This window comes from Sinohyriopsis cumingii, chromosome 16, assembly GCF_028554795.1.
Source record: "Sinohyriopsis cumingii isolate HCF-2022 chromosome 16, ASM2855479v2, whole genome shotgun sequence".
Classification (NCBI taxonomy): domain Eukaryota; kingdom Metazoa; phylum Mollusca; class Bivalvia; order Unionida; family Unionidae; genus Sinohyriopsis; species Sinohyriopsis cumingii.
In genome coordinates, this window is record NC_142976.1 from 48,769,248 (window position 1) to 48,792,469 (window position 23,222).

A 23,222-nucleotide genomic window follows, 5' to 3' on the forward strand; every position below is an offset into this window, starting at 1 on the left:
GAATACACATGATCACTTAAAAATTGATATGCGAACTGAATCTATTCAAGCTGGTAAATATTTTCGCTTATGTTTGTATTTTTTTAAGTAATCCTGATCTCCAGTCTCCACTTCACTTTTGTTCAACATCATGTAAGGGTTTCAGTAATGAATTAAACTAGCCGCTATTATCTGCTGTTTCGATTTCAGAGGGGGAATGCCTCTTCTGTGGGCGTTATAGTTGTAAAACACATTTTTGTTTTTATATGTCAGAAGATTTTATTCTTGTTACATATAAACAAAAATAATATTAGCGCTGATTTGTCACTCGTGTTGCCAATCACAAGGTACTGAAAGGGTTAACCAATCAATCTCTGTGTGCGTGCTTTACACATGGGAAACATCCATGTCAGAGTCATTCTACTTGCACATATCCGAGCCGGGAGTCCACCTCCTAGAAATAGGTCTAGAAATCGCAGTAAAGAAGATGAACATATGTTTCGTAATTTTCATTGTTGTTCAATCAGCTTTGGCGGATCAAACAACCGTCGAACATAGCGACATATGAGCAATTGAGAAGCGACTTGAAGAAGAGAAAGTTTATCGGCTTTTGCTCTAAAGTAACATTGAAGTCCTAACGCTAACTTCAAGATATGGAGCGACGTCTTGGCTTAATTACAGAAGGTAAATACATTATATCTGTTCGTGGAACACAACGGATCAAACCATCACAAAGATGCATACTTTATTCATTCGTCGCTTGTTCCAAAATGTTTGAATACAAAGCGTACTTGCGAATAGAACGACAATCACTGCTACCTTGTGATGGGCATGTCTGTCAAAATGCATGATTATTGTCAGTACTATAGATCCATGCTAGTTTTAGATTGTGCTGATGAATAGCATAAGACACCCTTTTATGTTTTAGTCAATCACATAATGCGCTGTAGGATCTACATCTATGCACTTTGTTAGCAGTAATCAGTAAGATAAGATCAACGTCTAAGTACTTTATCAGGAGTAATCAGTAAGACAAACAATATAGACCCTGATCTGCAGGAGTATTATGAGACGGCAAATCGGAGTCTATGTTTTGCTTTTGAACTTGACTTATAAGCTAGTATATACGTTGGGTTATGAGGAATAATGTTAGGATGAGACGTCATAAAATGTTTTCTCTCCCACGATGTAGAATATTTTTTTTTTTGAGAACCAGATGTCTGGAATGTAAATCAGTTAGGTCGGCGCATTTGGTGAATGGTGAATGGGCGTGGAAATAAGTCTTTTCTACGAAGATTTAGCGAGAAATGAACAAAGGTTCAACAGACTAGTCATAAATATACAGGAATGTAATAAATATGTGATCATATATTGATGTGTGTGTGTGTGTGTGTGTGTGTGTGTGATTTGGATTTTTAACGTAGCTTTAACAATTTTTCAGTCATATTACTACGATGTCTGCAGTGTGGCAGTTTAGAGTGATGTCTTAGCACTCGGGCATCATGACGCAGACATGTAGCATGATGCCCCACCCAGTCACACTATCCTGACGCCAAGCCGACCAGTCCTAACACTAACCTTTAAATGCTGAGCGCCAAGCAAGGCAGCTGATAGTACCATTTTTGTATGTCTTTGGTATGACTCAGCCGGGAATCTAGCCCAAGCCCTCCCGCATCCGGATCATATATTGATCATTTTATTTCTAAAGTGAGTGCGGACATTGCTTGCGCCGAACACGTGACCAGGGTAATATCTGCTGAAATGAGAACGGGTTATAATAGATGTTAGAGGGTGTTTCCGTACATGTTAGAGGGTGTTTCCGTATATGTTCGAGGCTGCTTCAATAGATGTTAGCGGGTTAAATATTAGCCTACCATACGGTTGACCGGATGTATTTCCCGTAGTGTTCAGAGGAAAACTCTTCGAATCAATTATATAACATGTCAAAAGTATTCCAACATAAGCGAAAATATAAATTTGAGCGTATTTTTATTCCAGTAAAATAAAAGAATTGCGTAATTCAAATGACTAGAACTATATTCCGCTAAATTTGTATGGCGTCTAACATAACTTGATCAAGGCTGTTTTGTCACTATATGCCAGAACTAATCCATTTGTTTGTCCGAAGTATCAGAAAATGCTATTTTAACGATGATAAGTAAATGGTAATAGATGTTGATTTTACGCATCACATTGAACAATTATCGTATATAAAATTTCTCGTTATTTTTTTTTAATTAATTACGAAAAACTTAAGTCAATGGATCAATCAATAAATCAAGCCGCTAAGCATGTCACCAATTTGTCACTCAATAAATAAATCAATCACTAAATAAACAGTACATTTTGTAGGTGAACAGACGATGAAGAATATTGAAGGGTTTACTGTCGAGAGTAGTGAAGTGGGATACCATAGCGTCAAGGGGAATTAGCATTACAGACCCCCCCCCCCCCCGGGAACATATAGCGTCAAGGGAAATTTAACATGGAGAAAAATCGTGGGAACATATAGCGTCAAGGGAAATTTAACATGGAGAAAAATCGTGGGACTGTTTAGCAACAAGGGAAATTAACATGGAGAAAAATCGTGGGACTGTTGAGCGTCAAGGGGAATTGAACATGGAAATAGGGGACTGTATAGCGTCAAAGGAATTTAAACAGGGTGGGACTGTATAGCGTCAAGGGAAATTGAACATGTTTTTTTTTTTTTTTTTTTTTTTTTTTATAAGGGGTAGGCAATCGAAAGTCATTCTCTTTTCGAGACCTATGAGTGGCCCTGAAAAGGGCCTTTGGGTTTATGTTAATGTAGCCATTAACATAAGTGGCACCGCATTGGTCTTCTTCTTGTCCTTAGGCTGCGCCTCACTGTAGGACCGTAAATGAGCACTCTTTTGAGGCATCCTTGTCTTTCTACGTAGATCCTACGTATCCACAGACTGGTGTTTGTCCTGTGGACAACGGTCCACTTGGATCGGACATACATGAGCATGTCCGTCCTAAACATCATTGAAGACACAAGGGTGGATGATTCAACTGTGGTCCACATCTTGAGGCGACGAGAACAGGTGAATCAATGCAGTGAACTGCGCTTATTTATAGGTAGAGGAAGGATTGAAACGGATTGAGTTCATTCACCAATCCGAACACGCGTTACAAAATTCAGTCAGCCCGCATCCAATCCGAAGAGAGCAGTCTGTGACGTCACGTGGTCTATATAGATTCGCTAGCGCCTTTGTGCTGTCAATCTATGCGACAGTGATTCAACATGACGGAAACTCAGAAAACGATCCATTGGCGTGCACCAGCAGGGGAGACCGCCCAAGGGAACCCGGACTTACTTTCAGAAGAGGTAAATTGGGATTTTGTGGATTTTCTTACCTCGCAAGAATTTGTTCCGGAACCTTCGTTACCTTCTTCATTACCGCAAGTGGAGAATTTTAGACAGAGACAGAAAGAAGAATTGGAGAAATGTATACAACGACAAAAGGAAGCGGAACAAGCTTTTCTCCTACAGCAACAGCAGCAAGAAGAAGAGGTAAGAAAAAAACAACAAGAAGAAGAAGTAGCAGCAAAGAAACAAGAGGGTGAAAATCAAACGGTCACGGTACTGTTGGACATTTTAGCGGAGTTAAGGAGTCTGAAACAAATGTATCAGACTTCTTTATTACGACCGAAGAGAATACGACCTTCCCGAGCTAAACACGTCAACCCTGTGACTAAGCCTGTCGTACCACCCTTAGTGATTTCAACCAAATCATCATCATCATCAACAGTACGCAGTCCAGAAGTAGGCCTTGGCCGTGGCAAAGGCTTAAGGCAGTTAAAGTTGATTGCTTGAACTCACCCCTACACCAAAAAAGGCCCTTTTCAGGGCCACCCACATTTCTCGAAAAGAAATACAATTTCAATTGCCAATAACTCAAAAAAAAAACATTTTACCCCTATAGTACGTGACTGTGTATGAGTGCGTGAGTGTACGTTCTTATTTTAAAATCAAAACTCAAAGACACTTACCTTATATAATTAATTTATTCTTTTATCCATAGTTGCAATCCAATTCACAATTCGCAACAGAGCACTTTAAAAAGTTCATTTACTTCTTCTGTCTCACTGTTTAGTCTCTCTGTTTTTTTCAATTTCTTCACCGTCACAGTCTTTTCCTCCTCTTCCTCTTCACTTTCTTCCCTTCTTCTTTTCTTCTCTTCTTTTTTTTTTTACCTGGCTGCTTTCTTCCTCTGAAGAATCCCTCTCTTCCTCTGAAGACTCCCTCTTTTCTTCTGACTCCTCTTGTTTCTTTTTTGGGCAATCTGGAGACCAATGTCCTTTTTCTTGACAATAATAACAGGTATCTTGACTTCTGTCTTTTCTAACGCCTTTTTTTCTTTTTTGACGGTCTGGACACTCTGAAGACCAATGCCCTTTCTTCTGACAGATATAGCAAGTATCTTGACTTTTATCTCGAAAGGAAGGAGAGTAGTCCGTCGGCTGGTCTGAAGAGAATTTTCTAATGACCCCTCGCAAAGCTCTGATGAAACGTTCGATTTGGCTAGTCTCTTCCATCGTTGTGCTCGGCTTGAGAGTGAGATGAATAGTGAAAGGACAAGACACACACCCTTTTATATACGCTGGTCTGCCATGACTATAAATTAGTCCATGGTGTTTAAACTTGAGTCATTTGACGTTTTTACTCAAGATGAAACGATCCTATTCATTCGAGAAGAAAGAAGAAGAAGAAGAAAGTAACAGGCAGAAACGTGATCTATCGCCTCGTACCAGGGCTGAAGTCTTGGCACAAATTCATGCCAGTGATTTTGAAGAGGACATGAGTGAACCAGAATCCGAACCCTCTAAACCAAGTTCACCACCCTTAGTCAACCCGGAAAAGTACTATTCAATTCGAGAGACGGAAAAGCGCTCCTCTAGAAAATTTAGAACCACGGCTTACAAATACACGGTGAATTTTAAAGATTTCAAGGCTGAAGTACCGTTAGAGAAAGCAGAAGGGTTCATCACTGGGGTGTGGGATTCTTTGCTCACCTCACTCAAGCGACAATGTCAACCCAAAGAAGACGATCGCTTGAGACTTTCCATACAACACGACGGTTTGAAATCCCCTGCTTGGATTGAGTTTAGCACCCCTGCAGAATTGACCGCTTCCAAAGTCATGGACAAGATTCAACACGTGCAACAATCTAATGACCAGTTTGACATCACCGATGGAAAAGCCACACTGGACATGACCCACGTCTCTCCTCCTCAAGGGACTGGACGCAAAAAGATGTTATTGGTGAACGAGCTTTGCAGCATTAAGCGTAGCCTCGTCCAAATTCACAATTCTCAAGACCAGATGTGTTTAGCCCGAACCATCGTGGTGGGACGAACCTATGCCAACAAGAACGACACGGCAGAATGGAAAAGAGCCTGGAAAACTATTCAACAATCGGACCGAGCCAAACAGCGAAACGAAGCAGAACTCTTGTTGCAACAAGCTGGCCTATCCAAAGACACACCCTGTGGCATTCCTGAAATGCAAACATTGCAAGATGTCCTAGCTCCACGATACACCTTGAAAGTGCACCTTCAAGAAATGCGCGGGCCTCTGTTGTTTCGAGGGAAAGACTTTAAGGACGGAAAATACATTCATGTCTATTATCACGATGACCATTTCGATACCATTACCACTATCACCGGATTCCTGGGATACGGTTATTACTGTAAGAAATGTGACTATGGCTATAATAATCGAGAGCAACACAAGCATTGCGGATTGAAATGCTCAGGATGTTTGGCCTCTCCACCCTGTCTGAGCGAAGGACCAATGCCTTGTTCAACTTGTCTGCGCACGTTTGTCAGCCCTACCTGTTACCAACAACATTTGAAGACGAAAGGTTCACAGCAGAAATGTGCTTGTCAACTGCTGAGATTGTGCCCTACGTGTGGACAAGGCATACGTACCAATAATGCCAAGGCACACGTATGTTCAAGAAAGAAAAAATGTCACATTTGTCATGACATCGTGGACTTGGAACACCAATGCTACGTGCAAAAATACCAACCCCCACCAGAGAAAGAGGACGGTCACAAGAAGAAAGGCAATTTCATCTTTTTCGATTTCGAATGCATGAAAGAGACCGGCTTTCACGTTCCTAATTTCTGCGTGGCTCATCGAGCGTGCGAGAAGTGCATTAAGGAACCTATCTTCAGTCATTGCCCTCACTGCAGCAAATATCCTGGAGGGCGTGAAAAAATCTTTCGGGGACCGAACACATTAGCCGATTTTGCCCAATGGGTTTTAGACCCCATCGACAAGACGTGGAGCCAAGAGGACATCGAAGGTTACGGAGATTGTCATCGTCATGCCACGGTGATGGCTCACAATTTCTCCTGATACGATGGACAGTTTCTTTTGAGATACTATACGGAACAAGGCACCGAGCGTCCTAAAGTGACTTTGAACGGAGCCAAAATCATTTTCATGCAAGTAGGACAAGTACAGTTTAAAGATTCGATGAGTTACTTGGCCATGCCTTTGAGCCGAATGGCTAAAACGTTTGGAATGACAGAAATGGCTAAAGGGTACTTTCCACACTTTTTCAATACGGAAGCCAATCAACACGCCGTTCTACCCCATTTACCTGAGGCTCACTATTACGACCCCGACAACATGCGTACCGAACAACGAGAAGCTTTCTACGCTTGGTACCAGGCTCACGCCTCGGACCCTTTCGACTTTCAGGAAGAAATGTTAAAATATTGTCGTTCCGACGTGGACATTTTACGACGTTGCTGTGGAAAATTTCGAGAACTGTTCATGGAACACGGAGGGGTCGATCCTTTGAAAGAAGCTTGCACCATTGCCAAAGCGTGTCCTTAGTGTACCGGCAACGATTCATGCCTGAAAACACCGTAGCTGTCATCAGTCCTCAAACGACCCACTATGTCAAACGTCCATACTCGGTCAAAGCCCTACGCTGGTTACATTACTTGTGCGACAATTGTTGACGGAACACATCGACCTGAAAAACATTCGACAATACAAAGGTCTGATCAAGTGTAAAGTTTTGCCGCCCACGGACTTGTACCATCCCGTGTTACCTCATCATTGCCAATGCAAACTGATGTTTCCTTTGTGCCGTACTTGTGCCGAAACGTGCAACCAAGACCAACCTTGTCAGCACACCCAGGAAGAACGGGCCTTGACGGGAACCTGGGTCAGCGTTGAATTATTCAAAGCTCTGGACATGGGATGCCAACTGTTAGAAGTGTACGAAATTTGCCACTTTCCCAAGACACAACAATACCACAAGAGTAACGCCAGTCAGAAAGGCATTTTCGCCGACTACGTAGATGCCTTTTTGAAACTGAAGCAAGAAGCCAGCGGCTATCCGTCCTGGTGTCACACTCCCGAAGACCAAATACAATTCAAAGAGAAATACTATGAACAAGAAGGCATCACTTTAGACCACATCGAGAAAAACGAAGGCAGGCGATCGTTTGCCAAAGTGATGTTAAATTGCTTGTGGGGTAAAAATGGCACAACGACCGTGTTTACCCAAGACGGAATATTTGACAGAACCTTCCCGCTACTTCCAGATGATTTACGACAAAACCAAATGCTTGAAACACGTGGACGTCGTTCGCGAGGATTTGATCTTGGTCAATTACGAAGAAGATTTACATCCATCACCCGAGTCAACAGCACCCTGACATCGAAGGAGATCGTTTAGGAGCCTGGACAGACGAGCATCCCGACGACAAGATTCTAAGTTTCGTCAGTGGCGGTCCCAAGCATTACGGCTACGAATACCGGGACCCACAAGGAGAAGTGCACACGACGTGCAAAGTGAAAGGACTGACTCTGAATTATCGTACCAGTCGTGTGGTCAACTTTGGGGTATTGAAACAAGCCTTGCAATCGGGAGAGGATGCAAACTTTAAAGTGACCACCTATCAACCGAACAAGATTGTACGTTTACCCACTCACCACATCGTCAGTCGGCCCTTGGAAAAAGTCTATCAAATCGTGTACCAGAAGCGAGTTCGACTTCCCAATCATTTCACCTTACCGTATGAACACGTCGGTATTGGTCTGTATATAAAAAGGAACCCTTGGCAAGATCGATAGTTCATTGTAACTACCAAGACCGAGCGAACAAGATGAATACTTTCAGAGAAACACAAAACAAGTTTAGACAGGCACAATTCAAGTGTGAGGCTTCTGAAGTGGAATGCGATTGTGAGCCTTGCGATGGGTACGATGCTGTACGTTGTGACCTTAGCGATGCCATAAAGCATCGTGGGAACTTTGTTCTCACTACCTCTATCATGGAAAGTGATGCTGTTCGTGTCAAATCTGAGGGATGCGAAAGCGATGCCGCTCGTCCTCTTGGACATTTTAATGGGTTTCGTTTTAAAGGGGAATGTTCACCTTCACGTCTACCCCCCTACGGATGTCATGCAGCTCTGAGCAAACTCCTGTCCATGTCACCCAACCCTCATCGAAACGAACCTGTGAAAGACGAATATTCGTTTCCTGTGCGTTTGTCGGAATACTGCGACTTTGAAAATCGACTTCAATCGTTCAAAGGAAAATGGCCTAAGTATCTGGGAGGACCGACCCCCGAAGAATTAGCCAGAGCCAGATTGTTCTACTTGGGTGAAGGAGATAAAGTCAAGTGCTTCAGTTGCGGTGTGTCACTTCATTACTGGGAACCGCAAGATTCGGCCTACGTAGAACATGCTCGATGGTCACCGAATTGTCATTATTTACCCTTAGTGGGACCGAGACATTGAAGTAACTTACCATAAGCTGTTCATGGATAATTTACACGAGAACATTTGTGCTTTGCCTGTGGAGTTGAGAGAACGCATTTACCAAGAGCTGGTCAAAATACAAGTGAAACGTAAAGAACAATTGCATCCGTTACGTCACCGGTGTTTGAACCACTGGTACCTGAAAGCTATACAAGGACTGATTCAGTTGAAAGTGTTCCATTGGACAGATATTGATCAACGATCCCCTAGTTTTACAAAGGATTGGTTTGCTCTGGATGATTCTATCTACTACATTGTAAACTTACTGCATCGAATTCCAGAGGAAGAGTTAACGAATTACCAACATCTTGTTCACAATGTCAACTTAGTGAAAGAGGAAACTTCTGAACGAATTGTAATGTGTAAATTAGTAACTAAACGATTTAAATTCGACATTGAAGTAAAACCATGTCTGTGCAAACGGTACATTTATTGTGTCAGACAAAAGAGGATTTAGAATGACCTATTCATGGATACTTTGCTAGAGAACATTCGTGCTTTGCCTGTGGAGTTGAGAGAAAGGATTTACCGAGAGCTGGTCAAAATACAAGTCAAACGTAAAGAACAATTGCATCCGTTACGTCACCAGATCTTTAACCACTGGTACCTGAATGGTATAAGAGGACTGATTCGTCAGAAATTTTTTCAGTGGTCAGACCTTGTTCAACACTTTCAGTTTGTCAATGATGAACTAGACGTTCGTAATTTTGGTTACTTTGAGATTCACCTACTGCAACGTATTGAGGAAGACGAGTTAAAGGATTACCAACATTTGTTACGTGGAATCTGCTTAGCGGAAGACGAAACATCTAGACAAACTCTGACGTTTCGGTTACAGTATGTAACATTTAAATTCTCTACTGCAGAACGAACATGTCTAGTTAGAAATTACCTTTATTGCTTCCGAAACAAAGAGACTATAAAATCAGGCTGCCATGCCACGGATTATGTCACATATTATTGAACAGATTCCGTGGAAGGAACTCAATGACCATATTCAAACCGTGGATCATTACCATCGATTATTACAAGAACTGTATCCATTCAATTTGGGTCTACAAGTGGTGTGTGTCTTAGTGACTTGTTTTCTGGGATTTCGTTTACCAGCCGATTCTTTGTGGACTCTTTACGATCAGTACTTACCACACCCCCCATGACCTTAAATGGTCACGAAAAACTCCTTTTGCTCAAAGCCTTGCGGCTTCATCTGGATACTTGTCGACCTCTACGGGAAAAAAAGATTCGTCAACTTTTAGCTACCCAAGACGTGTATGACGATGTGTGTGTAGCTTGTGACTTACACCCCCATTGGACAGATGTCCGTGCCTGGAAAGAAAGGGCTTTTGAGGCTTGGACCCAAGAAGTGGCCCAGTATGCAGGAGAGTTGTTCAAGGAAAAAAGTTACTTTTCAACCCGTGTTAGTGACGGTGCCAGAAGAACTTTCCACCTCGACGGGACTGTCGTGGACAGACCTGAAAGACCCTTTCGGGAGGACATTTGTGTGACCTTACCCCCTACTATAGAACTGGTCAGAACATTACCCAAAACATGTTGTACAGACAGTTGTGTTTATTCCACGTTAATGGTTTTCATGTGCCTTTTATCGTTGTACTTAAGCCTTTGGCTTTTATGTATTTTTGTCTTTCGTATTCATGTTTAAAACATTCAATAAACGTGTTCTGTAAAATGTATATAAACTCTCGTCTTGTTTGTTTTCGTGTCACAAGTGACATTCCTAACACTATGGCTACCTCTGCTGTCTCTGCTCCCTCATCCTCTACTGTCAAAGTCATCGACGAACACTTAGGTCGTGCCAGTTGGGAGGCTTTGTATCTTCGCCATCCCTTTAACATGCTCATTGCTGGACCTAGCGGTTCAGGCAAAACCGAATTTGTCAAACGTTTGATCGAACATAAACATCATTTGATCGATCGGCCACCTCAGCGGATGGTGTGGTGTTACAAAGAGTGGCAATCGGCGTACAGCCTCTTGAGAGAAAGTCAAAGCGATTCCATCGTGTTTGTGGAAGGCATTCCTAAAGAAGACGACGGCATCGTCTCTGACTCCCGTCAAACCAATTTGGTCATTTTCGACGACATGTTAGGAGAAGACGAAGAAGAAATTAAACTGTGGTTCACGCGCAAAGGGCATCACCGTAATGCCAGTGTCGTTTACATCACTCAAAATTTGTTTCAACAAAGTAAAACCCATCGCACCATCAGTCTCAATGCGCATTACGTGGTCTTGTTTAAAAGCCCTCGAGATAAATCGCAAGTGCAAGTCTTAGCCAAACAGTTAGGAACGCCTTGGCTGACTCAGGCGTACGACGAAGCCACTCAAACGCCACACGCCTATTTACTCGTCGATTTGAAACCTACGACCCCCGATGATTTGCGATTTCGTACCCACTTGTTTCACCACTGGTGCCAAGACGGAGGGCCTGTCCTGTACACGTCTCCGTCCTCGACTTAATTTCACTCCACAAAAAAATCTATTAAAAACCTCAGACCCTTTTCGTCTGTCTCACACAGTGTGAACATGACGTCCCTTCAGTCGCATCTTCCCGTCAAATTGATTCGTGCCTTGTATGGCATCAGTCGTGAAAAAAATCCACAAATACGAGCTCGCGTCTTAGAAGCTAGTCTCAAAGAAGTCTTACGATAGTTCACAGTGACGGCACGTCAAATACTCCAAGGAATCATTCAGATTCCTCATCAAACCAAACGCTTTTTTAATCGAAACAAAGTTGCTTTGACCCAACTGGCCGATCCTCGCATCGACACTCAAACCAAAAAACAAATCATTTTGAAACCTGGAGGGAGCCGTACTCTAGGAGGGGTCATCATTCTCTCTCTCTTAAGATGGGATCCTAATGCCCCCAAACTTCTCCCCAAGAAAAAAGTCAAACGAAGCTCCAAGAAGAAGAAAAAGACCAGGTCCCCAAGAAGAACTTCCCCAGTGGCAGGACCCTCCAATTTAGTGGCAGTGGCTGCTGCTCACAAAGTATCTTCTCCCAAAATCAAAGTCCAAGAAAGATCGGGCATGTTACAAAGTTTACTGGATTTGTCCAAGCAAGAACTGGCTCGATTTAGTCCGTTACGTACCCTGCACGACGTGTCATGCCTGTTCTCAAACTGATACGACGTAAAGACAATCAGTGGCGACGCGTTCCAGTACAAAAAAGGCCTGTGACCAAGTCGGGGTATCAGTGTTTTTGGTGCTCCTGAAGACTCAAAGATGTCACCCTCCAGAAAACCCCAAGGAAATAAAAGGAAAGGACTACCACCACGTTTAGTCAAACATGGGGACATGTTATCTCTTCTGTCCAAAGCTTCTCCACCTCTACGAAAAAAACTCATTCAATCGGCCTCCAAAGAGGTCATCGATACCGTGTGCGAATGTTGTTTGAACGTCGTGAAAGGCACAATCCCTTTGTCCAAACACCAGAAACAATGCTTAAGCAAACATCGTCACGTTCTTCACCAAATGGTTCAAAAGAAAATTCCCATTCGTCAAAAGAAGAAGCTGTTGGTCCAACGTGTAGGCATTTTACCCCTCTTGTTAGGTCCCTTACTGAAAGGAGTCTTGGGAACCATGTTGGGAGGACTGGTGGGAGCAAGATAAAAAGGCCCTCGGAAGTCCCAAGATCTCAGAATCGACCCCTGACAACCCCATGGAAGGACGAAAACTAGCTTTAGTGCCTTACAAACGATGGATGGAATACCATCGTTGGCAAGAACAACGCACCCCGCATTTACCTCCCAATCCCCATTTGAGCGAGATGTCCCAGTTACAACACGAATTGCAGTCCTTGATGGATCGCCAAGATTTGTCCGAAACAGAAAAATCGCAAAAGTACGGTCAACTCTTTCAACGACTGCAACTCTTTCACCAGAAAGCTTTAGACGAAACAGCTCTACCCACTCTGAAAGATTTTAAGACCTTGATGAAAAGTCCAGCACCATCATCACTACCACCACCGCCACCACTGCTACTACTGCCATCCCCAGGGGTCACCAGAGATGCTACCCCACGAAGACCTGAGGAAGAAGAGATGCGAGAAGTGTTTCAAACACCATCAGCAGCTCCCTTTTCGAGTAAGATTGCAGCATCCTTGTTGACCCCGTCCCCCACACCCCAACAACAAGAAATGAAAGCTTGGGTTTAAAAGATGATGTCCACTCCTCCTTCGACAGAAGTGAAAAAGAAAGACGGGAAACCAGAAGTGAAAAAAGAAAAGAAGACCAAAGCCATTCCATTGCCATCTCCACCACCACTACCTTCGACTTCTACTCCCGTAGCCCATCGGACACGTAAATCCGTTTCTAAACCACCCTTTCGACCCACCCAAAGTAGCATCACCGAAGAGTGGGTCACTTATTAACATACAAACACAAAAAAAATGGAAAAAGTCTTTGCCAACATTTACTACGATCCCTCCCATCCTGCAGGTTACGCAGGAGTTCAAAAATTGTATCGTGCTGCCAAAACTCGACTGAAAAGTCTCCGTTTTCCTCAAGTGCAACGATGGTTACAAGAACAAGCTACCTACACTTTACACAAACCCATTCGACGCAAGTTTGCCAGAAGTCGCACCCGAGTGGAAGGCATCGATCATCAATGACAAGCCGATTTAGCCGATGTCTCTCATTTGGCCAGCTACAATCGTGGCTACAAATATTTGTTTTGTGTCATCGACGTCTTTTCCAAATTTGCCTGGGTCGTGCCCTTGACTTCCAAATCGAGCAGCGAGTTAGTGCGAGCCCTGCAACGGGTGTTGAAACAAAGTGGTCGTCACCCTCTTCGATGGCAAACGGACAAAGGCACCGAATTTCTGAATCAAGCTTTCCAAAAAGAATTAAAGAAACGTGACATTCATTTTTTTACCATCGAGAATCCCGAAACCAAAGCCAGCATCGTGGAACGTTTTCAACGCACTTTGAAAGAACGCATGTGGAAATATTTTACGCATCACCACACTCTGAAGTACATCGACATCTTACCGCACCTGGTGCAAGCGTACAACCAATCTTACCATCGAAGCATTGGACGTGCCCCGCAAGAAGTGACTCCTGACAACGAAGTGCTGGTGTTTGAGCACCTGTTTGGTACGTCCCCGACGAGGCTGTCCCCAAGAAAAGTGGAGAGCTGGCCGTAGGAGATTGGGTGCGCATTGGCAAAACCAAACGCACTTTCGACAAAGGTTACTTACCTAACTGGACGACCGAATTGTTTCGCGTCACTGGACGAGTGCATGGCCGTCATCCTACCGTCTATAAATTGGAAGACATGAACGGAGAAGTGCTCAAAGGGACGTTTAATTTGCCCGAGTTACAACGTGTCACCAAAAAATAAGACGACGTGTACGACATCGAAAGCATTCTCGAACGCAGAACCCGTAAAGTGGGCAAACGACGTGTCAAAGAAGTCAAAGTACGTTGGAAAGGATATCCACCCAGTTTTGATTCTTGGATCGACGCTTCGCAAGTCATCGACTATAAAAAGAAATGACCATCATGCCCTTTCACACAGGCGCAGCTACGTCGACCACTCCTTCACCTAGTTCTTCTCTGCAAGATTTACAAAAACAACCTTTGTGGGTGTGGTGTGGAGAACGTGTGCCTAAAACGCAAATCCTCTTTTTCTGCCAAATCTTTGTGGTGTATTGTGTCATCGGGGCAGCCATCGCCAATTTGAGTTTGCAACAAGGAGACAAACAATTGCGGACCATTTTATTGAGCAGTTGCATCGGTTACCTGCTTCCCAATCCCTCCCTGAAATTCTCTTCCAACGGGAACCACTGGAACCTTGTGTCCAGTGCCAGTGCCAGTCACCACTCCAACAACAACAACAACAGCCACAACCAGAACCCCATTTTGGACGGAGACACGCCTCTGACGTCCAGTATCCCCTCGGACAGCCACAGAACTCTGGAATTATGAGACACCAAAACCAATTTTACTTAACCTTACCCAGTGACAGTTCCATGGAGGTCTTTCCCCACAACACGTTGTGCTGTTACACGACCAAATTACCTCAAGCCATCCAGTTAGATCACGAAGCCCATTGGGAACTGGGTTTAGTAGAAATCATTCACCCGACCCAAGTCCTCAATGTCCTTCCCAATCAAAATAAATTTGAGGTGGAAGTTCATGACGAGCAAGTGCAAGAGTACTTGGATAAGAATGTCAAATATGACAAGAAAACCCGTTTACAAAATCAAAAGTACACCACCTATCACTTGTTCATTCCCCCAGGCTATTATTTTAGTGGTCAACATTTGGTCAGCACCATAGCCGCCAGGTTTAATGGAGTGTTTCTGAAAGCTTTGGAGAATGCCAAAAAAGGTGTCACCATGGAATACCACAAAGCAGCTCGTCGCTTCTCGATGAAATTGACGGGAGTAAAACCCTGACCATTTTATTTTGTCCTGAATTGTTTGACATGTTGGGCGGAGACATGAACATGAGAATGGCCATGATCAAGAAAAACGAATTACCAATCATTTACGACAACGAGTCTTTTAGCAAGTTATTTCGTACCCCAGTAGAACTGAATCAAGGACTGAATTTGATGTTCGTGTATTCCGATGTGGTGGAGTACAACGTGGTGGAACACACCTCTGTGCCGTTACTGCGTGTCATTCCTTTCAAAGTAAATTCTGCCACGAACGCTGACGAAGAAGGTGGAAACACTTACCACGTCCACCGCGAATTTGTACATCCTCACTATTTGCCTGTCAGCAAGTCGTATTTGGACACGGTCAACATTACTATAAAAGGAGATTTGGGACAAAATATTCCATTCACCAAAGGAAAAGTCACGGTGAAACTCCATTTTCGAAAACGGTTTTCTCACGAATCGTAAGTCATGTATCCAGTGTACCGAGGGGTTGCTCGACAGCGAGGTCACGGCTTAGGAGATATGTTAAAATCGGCCTTTCGTTCGGTAGCCCCGGTGTTGAAACCGATGGTGACACGCGGATTGCACGCCTTGAAAGATGCGGCACTGACACAAGGCAAAGAATTTCTCCAAAATGTCATCATCGACAAACAAAACCCTAAAGAAGCCTTCATGAGGGCAGGCAAAAATGTCTTGCTGCAAACGGGTAAAGACATTTTGGGTCGACGAGACACACCTATAAATGCCCTGCACGCTACCGAGTCAGGCATTCAGCAAGGACAAGGCAGAAAGAGACGACGAAGAAAACACCCTTTCACCAGACTTCACACGTCTAAAGCTAGAAAGACAAAGAAAAGAAGAACCGTTCGAGACTTAGACGTTTTCGATTATTGAGACACAGAGAAAATAATGATGCACCGAGAGTCTTGCGCTTGTTCCAAGTCGGAACTGGATCTGTTTGCCATGCCCCCCACGATGATAACCATGCAAGAATCCCAATGGGGGGAATTTCATCCCGTCTCCTCATTGACCGATTCCGCTCCAATCGAGTTTGACATCAAAGGACAACCCGAAGATTACATCGATCTGAATAGCAGTTACTTGTACTTGAAAGTCAAAGTTCAAGATAAGGATGGAAATGATATAGACACTGAGCCAGTAGCTCCCGTCAACAATTTCATGCATTCCTTGTTTAGCGGAGTGGACTTGTACTTGAATAACAAACTAGTCAGTAGCAGCATCGATACTTACCCTTATCGAGCGTACCTGGAAAATCTCTTGACGTACGGAATAGACGCCAAGAACACTCATCTCAATGCCTGTGTGGTATGGAAAGCTGACGATGCGGGCGAATTTGAAACATTCGAAACTGATACAAAGGATAAAACTAAACGAAAAAATGATGGATTTCTAGAACGAAGAGACAAAATCAAAGACAGACAGAGTTTAGAACTGATGGATCGTTTGCATTTGGACATGTGGTTGCAAGAAAAGTATTTGCTGAACGGAGTGGATGTTCGCCTGAGACTGAATCGGAGCAGTACCGCTTTCCATTTATTGGCTGATACTGACAATAATTACAAAACCAAAATCCAAGAAGCCAGACTCTACGTACGACGCGTGGAAGTGTTACCCAAAGTGGGAAACGACTTCAGTCAGACGTTGGGCAGAACGACCGCTAAGTATCCCATACGTCGCGTGGAAGTTAAAACCTTCACCATTCCCATGGGGCAACGATCCATGATCGAAGATCATCTGTTCCAAGGACAGCTACCCAAACGTTTAATCGTTGGTATGGTCGAGAATGAAACCTTCAACGGAGCTATCGCTAAAAATCCTTTCTTCTTTCAACCCTTTGGCGTGTCCAAGATCGAAGTCAGTCGCGATGGCAAGACCTTGTGTACCCGACCTTTCGAACCTGACTTTGAGAAGAAGAATTACTTGAGATCGTACTTGTCCCTGTACGAAGCCACCGGACAGTTAGGAACCAACACCAGTCACGGGATTACGTACGACGATTATGCAGGAGGCTACGCTTTGTGGGCTTTTGATTTCACTCCAGACCAAGGCAGCGACGAGGGACATTTCCATCCTATCAAATCCGGCCAGATTCGTGTGGAAATTCAGTTTGCAAAACGCGAGCCTGATGTAACGTTGAACGTCATCCTGTATGCCAAATTCGATAATACGATAGAAATCAACAGTTTGAGAGAAGTCATTCTAGATTATTAGAAGCCATGTAAGACTGTGATCCCTCTTTACCTAGTGGAGAAACTTTGGAGATGGAATGTGAGGAAACCGTGGAAGGAGAAGAATCCCAAGACAAAGACGATGAAGTTTTGATGAAGTCAAGATGGCCAGAACAAGAAGCCCATTTAGTCTCCTGTTTTGCCAAACACTTGGTCGAAAAAATGACGGAATTGATCAAGAAAAATTGCTATGGATGTCAAAACGATCATCCCAGTCAAATTCAACACGACAAATGCCTGATGATGAGTCAAGAAGAAAAATTGGACGAGTATCTGGGCGATGCTTGGAGTCTCATCTCGGACGAAGTCGTGTTGCATCAGTGGTATAAAGACTTGCGTGAACATTCTTGTCCACCATTAACCTCTCAAGAGATCGATCGTATCGAAGCTCTCCTGAATCAGAGTGGGGAGACGAAACGAAGAAACGGTTATTTGTCAGACATTTTCAAGCAAAAAGTCAGGATCGAATTGATGACTTATTGTTACCTGTGAAGAAGAAGAAAAACCACACAAAACATGGATACCTGGGAACTTTATTACCTTTTGAACCACAGTTCGTATACGTCTTCTTGGAATCCTGTCGTCTGTGCTAAAGATGAACTCCCTCCTCGCAAACCTCAAGACCATCTAGCTTACGTGATCAACACGGACGACAGTCATCTCCCAGGAACCCACTGGGTAGCCGTTTACTTTCCTCAAGAAGGATGTGTGGAATATTTCGATTCGTACGGATTGCCCCCTTTGGAAGACGATATCATTGACTTTATGAGAAGAAATGCTCAAACCACCCGATTCAATAATGTGAAATTACAAGGCACAGATTCCTTGGTGTGTGGACAGTACTGTGTGTATTTTCTGCATCATCGCAGCCTGGGCTATTCCTTAGAACATTTAGTGACTCATTTTGATCATCGTTCTTCTTCAAGAAACGATGTGAAAGTAGATTGATGGTTTTGTGACCATTATGCTTATCTTTTGTCTCAAGCTAGGAAACGTAGTGTCCATCAATGGCCTAATGACTTCCAACAGTGGAAATCACAATTTCATTCACAACGTTGTCAGCCTGTTTAAAGTAGAGTGTGAATTGAAAAAAAATGTTTGTGATTTGAAAACAATGTTTGATGTTATATGGTTGGATTATTGTTAAGAAAATGTTAGAGTTGTTGGTTAGTGTTAAGTGGTTTTTGAATAAAAAATGTTGTGTTTTGAAAAAAAAATGCCTTTGTCTTTTGTTTGGCTATAAGAATGTTTGATTGATGCTCTTTGACTTCTTACTATCTCTCTCATGGCACTCATTGAACGTTGCGACTCGAAAACCGTGGAGGGATGTTTTCCTTCACGTCCGCGCTTTGACTTTTAGAACCGGGGGAGTTTCCAGTCTAACCATACATTGTCGACTCATCCTCCTACGAAGATGTGCTCCAAACTAGCTAAGCTAAACGAAGCCTACGTGAATTTGCATAGAGTCAGACACAGTCTGATACCAAAAGCTGAAGAGATAGAGAATGTGAGAATGTTAAAAGTCACTGAAGACCTGATAGAAGAGCTCTTCAGAGAAGAAGTGAACAGGGAGAAAGAAGAATGGACAGAGAAGTACAGACTTCAGAGACAGCAGCAACAGCAACAACAGCAGCAGCAGCAGCATCAGCAGGAACCTGAAGCTGAGAGAGGCTTTGTCGATTGTCGTATCGACACCAAAGAGTTCTTCTTCTCTTTCCGAAGAAGCAGACCTATCGTCAGAAAGTCTATCCTCAGAGGACGTCGCATTCTTAGAAACTAAAAGATTGCCATAGCAAACAAAAAAAACAAAAAAAAAAAAAAAAAAAAAAAAGCCCAGCCCTTTTCAGGGCCACCCCAATACTCTAGAAAAGAAATAACAATCGATTTGCCAATGTGTGTAGGTAGAGTAGTGTGAATATAAACACTAACTCTTTTTTTTATAGTGTGAGGGTATGTGTTTGTGTATAAGATTGTGTGTTTGTAAGTGCTCACGTACGTTGGTGTGGATAGTAGATTAAGATCATGTTTTTTTTTTTGGCTGTTAGAGGTGTGGGGAGAGTAGATTTGGGAGTTTGATTGGATTGCTTTGCGTATGTGAATAGTATATTGAAGTGATTAATGAAAAATTTTTTAGAATAGGAATGGGTAGTATAAAAAAGTGAGTGAGTGTTTCTTTTAGGTCCGCGCGTTGTTTGGTCATGATCTAGGTAAGATCAATTTTATGTTTTTAGGGGGATGTTTTCCATCACGTCCGCGCTTTTACTATAAATTGAAACTCGCTGGGCAGTCTAGCTACCCTGTTCATTCGTTGACAAAACAATGAATACCAGAATTGTGAAACTGCTAGAACTCCAGATGCACCTGGAATATGCCAGGCGCATACTAAATGAACTGGCCGCGGAGGCCATTGTCGAAGAGGCAAGGATGAAAGAGGAGGAGAAAAGAAGAAAAAAAGAAGAGGAGGAAAAAGAGAGAGGAAATTTCAGAATCCCAGAGACAGAAAATTGGGATTCTGAAGCCACTTATCCCGCCTCTGCACTCCCAAGAAGAAATGTGAAAGGAGACTAGGGAAGAAGATGCGTGTGTGGCGCCAGGCCAGGTAGGTGCCATCATTACATAGGTGCATCTGGAGTTCAAAAAAAAAACAAAACAAAACAGCCCTTTTCAGGGCTACCCCAATATTCTAGAAAAGAAATAGCAATCGATTTGCCAATGTGTGTAGGTAGAGTAGTGTGAATATAAACACTGACTCTTTTTTTGTGTGAGGGTTTGTGTTTGTGTGTTTGTGTTTGTAAGCGCTCACGTAAGTTTGTGTGAATAGTAGATTATGGGTTTGTTTATTGTTTCTGAGCGTATGTGGAGAGTATAGTTTGGGTTTTGTAAACGCTCACGTGAGATTATTTGGATAGTAGACTATGGATTTAGTTTTAATGATTTGCGTGTGTAAATAGTAGATTTGGGGTTTGTTTATTGATGGTTCACGTATGTGGATAGTAGATCATATGAAATGAGAAAAGTAGGGGGATGTTTTCCTTCACGTCCGCACGTTGTTTGGTCATGATCTAGGTAAGATCAATTTTATGTCTTAGAGGGATGTTTTCCATCACGTCCGCGCTTTTAGTATAAGAACCCACAGTATTCGGCGTTCAAACCATTCTACAGAGAAGATGGCTTCAAACCACCTGGATAAAATGCAAACATTGCAAGACGTCCTGGACAATTTGGGCATGATGGAACAAATGCTAGTGAGACTAAGTGAAGACCACTATTCTTATAGTCCCCATCGAGTAAAGATGGAGATTAATAACTTAAGAAAAGTAAAGGACATGATAAGTGGTGTGATGAAAGAAATAAAGGAGGAGAAGGAGGATGAAGAGGAAAGGATAAGGATAAGAGAATGGAATGAAAAAATTGAAAAAGAAGAAGAAAATGAGAAGAGGAAGAAAGAAGAGGAGGAGAAGAAGAAATAAGAGGAAAAAAAAGGAAGAAAAGAAGAGAAAGAGTGTAGGAGAGAAAATAAGAAGTTGGTGGAGAAAAAGAAGAAATTAGAAGCAGAAGAAACCCAAAGGCCCTTTTCAGGGCCACTCATAGGTCTCGAAAAGAGAATGACTTTCGATTGCCTACCCCTTTTTTTAAAAAAAAAAAAATCCCATGTTCAATTTCCCTTGACGCTATACAGTCCCACCCTGTTTAAATTCCTTTGACGCTATACAGTCCCCTATTCCCATGTTCAATTCCCCTTGACGCTCAACAGTCCCACGATTTTTCTCCATGTTAATTTCCCTTGTCGCTAAACAGTCCCACGATTTTTCTCCATGTTAAATTTCCCTTGACGCTATATGTTCCCACGATTTTTCTCCATGCTAAATTTCCCTTGACGCTATATGTTCCCGGGGGGGGGGGGGTCTGTAATGCTAATTCCCCTTGACGCTATGGTATCCCACTTCACTACTGTCGAGCTAACAACAACGAGACCCACTGTTTCCGATCAAAAAATTGAATTTGACAATATTCGGGAAAACTACGGGCAAGCATACAATTACTCTACCGCTGAATTCAGGGCTCCATTAAAGGGATTATATCTTTTCTCAGTTGTGATCCACAGCTCGTGGAGAACGAACACACACGTGGAGATCTTCAAAGACGGGCAACATCTTGGTTACATCTATGGAGGAGACAGCAAGAGTGATTGGGGAGATGTGGGTTCAAACACGATTGTGACGACTCTAGAGAAGAATCAAGCCGTTTACGTGAGAGGAAGGCCTGGTCACAGTGGTAATATACAAGGTGGTGGATTATCAACATTTACGGGAATTCTTGTTTCAAGCCTTGTGAACAAGGAAGGATGTATTTAATCTTTATGAACAAGACAGAAATATTACCGAAGATTTCTGTTCTCGTGGGCACTTTGATGTCACAGGTATTGGTATGCAAAAGACTTTAGCATCCCATAATAAGGTCACGTCCTTCGAAATGTAACTAAGGTTTTATTTGTATAATCCTAACTTTGAAATTTGCTTCTATAGATTCCAAGGGATACGGCAAAGTGCATTTTATTGCCATATTCAACAAACGTTATTAACAAAATATAATCTGATGCAAATTATACCTGATAACAAAGATATAACCTGATCATCAATAATGTAGCCTAACAACACATAATATAACTTAATAACAATGGATAATGAGATATGACCGGTTCATTTCCAAAGAACCTAATGTAAAGATATTAAAAAATAATTACAAGTTCTGCATTAGATTGCCATACAAACCAAAGATATTTCCATACAAAGATTGATAATTATTAAATTAGTAATTGAAATAACTTCATATGCTAAACAATTTGTGCATCTCAAAGTACTTAGCATTCTTGTTTCTTCCTCCACCAATAGACTGGCTGTCTGTTAGTAAAATAATTTTGAAGTTTTTGTGCACTGACAACCGTTGAGACCAAGTAAGTACTTCACTAATTTGTGTGGTGTTTAAGCTCACTCAATGATAATAACTGAAAATTATGTAAAGGCGACAGAACGTAAGAATAAATATTGCATTTCACTAAATGTTTACCGTGTTTATACATAATTAATGCAGTGATGTTAATAGTTCGTCTTTTGTTTTTCCTAATTTCCTATGTGCGTCCCATACTAATGTACCTGCATGAAATAACGTATAGGAATTATGTAACAGGATGCATCAATTTACACAACCTCCTCTTTTCATCAATTTCTGATACAAAGATAATATTTTCTATGTCCACAATTTACTTAGTTATTATTTTGGTTTTCTTGAATGGTATATTAAGAGTTGCTTATGGCGGCGTAAAGGTTCATTTTGCTTTGCATCACTTGTCACATGAGCAATTATAAATATAGGGGTCTGGAAAAATATGTTAAAGTATGTGTAGTCGGACTCGCGGCTGATATTAACTTCTCTTGAAGCAAAAAAAAAAAAAAAATAATACAGACAATGTAGAATATAATTCTAACAGTACAAAACAGACTGGGCAGTCACAGTTTGAAACTAATATTACAGTCATATTGCATTGTCAAAAATGACGGAAGAAAAGGAAAACTAAAGATTATTGTCATAGGAGACATTTATTTCAAATCAAGAAATATTTCTCCCAACACAAAAGTAATAAATGAGAGAAGAATCTCACCAACAACAACAACAACAAAAAAAAACAAATAAATAAAAAAATAAAACACACGATATATACGACTTTTCAAGGAAAGAACAATCTTATTACAAAAGATCAAATTATAAACAAAACCAAAA

At 42.2% G+C, this 23,222-nt stretch overlaps 1 long non-coding RNA gene across 1 annotated transcript; it reads left to right on the plus strand.

Moving 5' to 3' along the window:
* The first annotated feature begins 451 nt into the window (after nucleotides 1–451).
* Nucleotides 452–22,628, plus strand: LOC149780375 (uncharacterized). Its single transcript, XR_016414889.1, has 2 exons — nucleotides 452–663; nucleotides 21,537–22,628. It is a non-coding gene; the product is annotated as an uncharacterized LOC149780375 (long non-coding RNA).
* The last annotated feature ends 594 nt before the right edge of the window (nucleotides 22,629–23,222 follow it).